The sequence below is a fragment of the Cephus cinctus genome, unplaced genomic scaffold (genome assembly GCF_000341935.2).
Source record: "Cephus cinctus unplaced genomic scaffold, Ccin1 Ccin1_scaffold2060, whole genome shotgun sequence".
In the NCBI taxonomy this organism is placed as follows: Eukaryota; Metazoa; Arthropoda; class Insecta; order Hymenoptera; family Cephidae; genus Cephus; species Cephus cinctus.
In genome coordinates, this window is record NW_014334122.1 from 11152 (window position 1) to 13773 (window position 2622).

The window sequence follows — 2622 nt, forward strand, 5'->3', positions numbered from 1 at the left end:
AAAGACTCGACCCAAGCGTATTTGCTGAGTACATCGATTATTACAAGTATATACTTTGTGACGTGGTGCATTTCACCTGTCGTATCCTCGGCAGAAAATCACGCCGAAACGTAATAGTGGCGTAAGGCTACGGCAAAGTCCAGGCATGATCCACCGACCGCAAGGGCCTAATAAAGCTTACAACCTGTAATAGCTTTTAATTGTACTTCTGTTTTTCTGTCTTTTTGGTTTACTTGAATTACTATTTTTTTGTTAAGTAATTAATTCGGTGTTGTACAAAATTGTCGCGCTTTGCGCCGCCGATTTTTCTTTAATAAACCGATCCTTTTGAATGTTATATCGAAGTCCGGATTCTTTTGTGTATCGCGTGATCGTCTGACCTATCCGACCTATTGTTCTGAATCCCGACGCCTCGGCGTAGCTGAGTTAGCCAACGAAGGCACGCGAAGACGAATCGTACAAATTGAGAACGTGGTTCCCATGTTGGAACCTGGCGCCCAACAATACCGTAGGTATTTCGAGTGTAGAATCTGTTAGCCCTTGGGTTGCCTGAAACGCGTAGGAATCGCGTAATTTGTGCGCCGGTCAGTCTTATATTTTCTGGTGAGGTCGATCGCGTAAAATATACGTCACAACGTGTAACCATCGTTGTACTTCTTCAATGAGCGAAGGTCCACAAGATCGGCCTCTCAAACGTCGTCGATATTGCTGACGATGTAAGAGCGGTGCTGAAACGTACGACGTACGAGTTTATACAGCTTATACGCGTCCTGCGCCTCTAACCAACGTACGACGGAATCTCGCATTACCTGACCCTTAGCCGCTCGCTCGAGGTTACCGATATCGGCGTACGAAGACGGCTCTGCTGGTGTGTAATAAAGACGCCTCAGAAGACTGTCATCACCCGATATCTTCCTCTGTTTCACGCGAGCCTTAACTATTCTACTCTTTTCTTTTTCTCGGTATCGCTGGCTGTACTGGCCGATACGAGTCGCGTAAATATTTTCCCTATGAGCTCTTCTTCCCCGGAGTCTCTAAACACCTCCTGAAACGCCTCGCCAAATTCCTCCTCTGTAGACGAGCTCTGAGTCGTCTCGATAGGGCGCGGTACCATTGTTACACGGCGCGGTGTCTCATTACGGAGAGACGTCGTGTTGCTCCCCTCCCTCCATAGACGCTGATTACCGATAAATTCGCGCGGTATACCAGCAGTACGAAGGAACCGCACAAACCACCGGCATCCCGCCGGTCTCGCCGTTTTTCTCTCATGCATAGCGTCGTTGAATAAATCCACGATGTTGGCGTCCTGCACGACGGTACCACTGATACGCGTAACGGCCTGTTTACTCCACGAGATGCGTGGCGAGCCAGCGTTGCGCAACCTTCCTAGTAAGATCCTCGCCTTAGCTCAGTACTTTTGAGGTACGCTGGCGATGATATCGACGTCACCATCGTCGGTCGAACTCTTGGCGTTATCCTCCGTAGAATTTTAACTTTTTTTCTTGTCGTCGCTATCGCCTCGCCTATCCTCGTCGATGTTATTTCGCAGGTCCTCGATAAAGTGCAGATACCGCTGTAGCACCTGATTGTACATCTTCCACTTTTCGCGCTGGTCAATGAAATTCGACGAGTTTAGGATCTCCTTCATGGATGCGTCTAATCTGCTTAAGGGGTCCTTGGGGTCTACACGGTGTTTACGGTGTCAACATACTGCTGGCGGTGGTGGTAGTTGTGCGTATGAGGCATCGCAAGGTGATGCTGCTGGTGCACGGTATCCACGCTCTCCTGAGGGATCAGAACCATCTTTTTGGCGTGCTCCATCCCGCGCTCTCTCTTCGCGGCGTATACCCTATCCTCCTCCCCTTATGAGTTTCGATATGACGCCGCCCAGTATGGGCACTAACAGAAGAAGCAGAAAGCTACCGCTCTGAACGATAAGTCGTTTTCTACTTTTGAAGGATAAACGTCTCAGCAGCGGCGCGTGTTTTCGTAAGCAGCATTTCTGAGGCGGTTTGAGAGGTACGTTGACGCGAAGAATATTCAGAGGGCATTCGCATATACAGTTGACTAGCCGTAGGTCGGCCGTGCGTAACAAAGCGCTGCGTTGTTTGCTATTCATGTGGCAAATAGCCTTTAACACTGTGGCGTGCTTCCGCCCTATAGATCAGAGTGCACTGGATACCATTACAACGGAATGACTGGTACGTCTCGATCGGTGTACCTGCCCTTTATACCCTTTCGCGGTACGTACCCGTAGTGGAACGGGTCCGAAGGAAACACGCACGTGCGAAAGCGGCAGTTATCGGGGGTCGATTGCTTGAAATCGAGTAGTAAATAGCCGTGCGGTTGGCCCGTGGCATCGCGGTAGACTTCCTGTACGAAGCGCGGATTTTCAGGAATCACCTGTCTTGCCAGATGCTGTATCTGCGTTCTGTCGCGCGGATTTTTAAATACAACGATGTAGTTGGCGTTAAACGAGTTATCACGCTGTCCGGGTCCCTGGTGAAAGAGATTCTGCGTAATGAAGATAACGCTGATGAGTAGTTATATATACCACTTCTGGCCGTCACAACAAACCCCCACCACTGTCCCCTGTGAGTCATGGAGCGCGCAGCGCTCTGG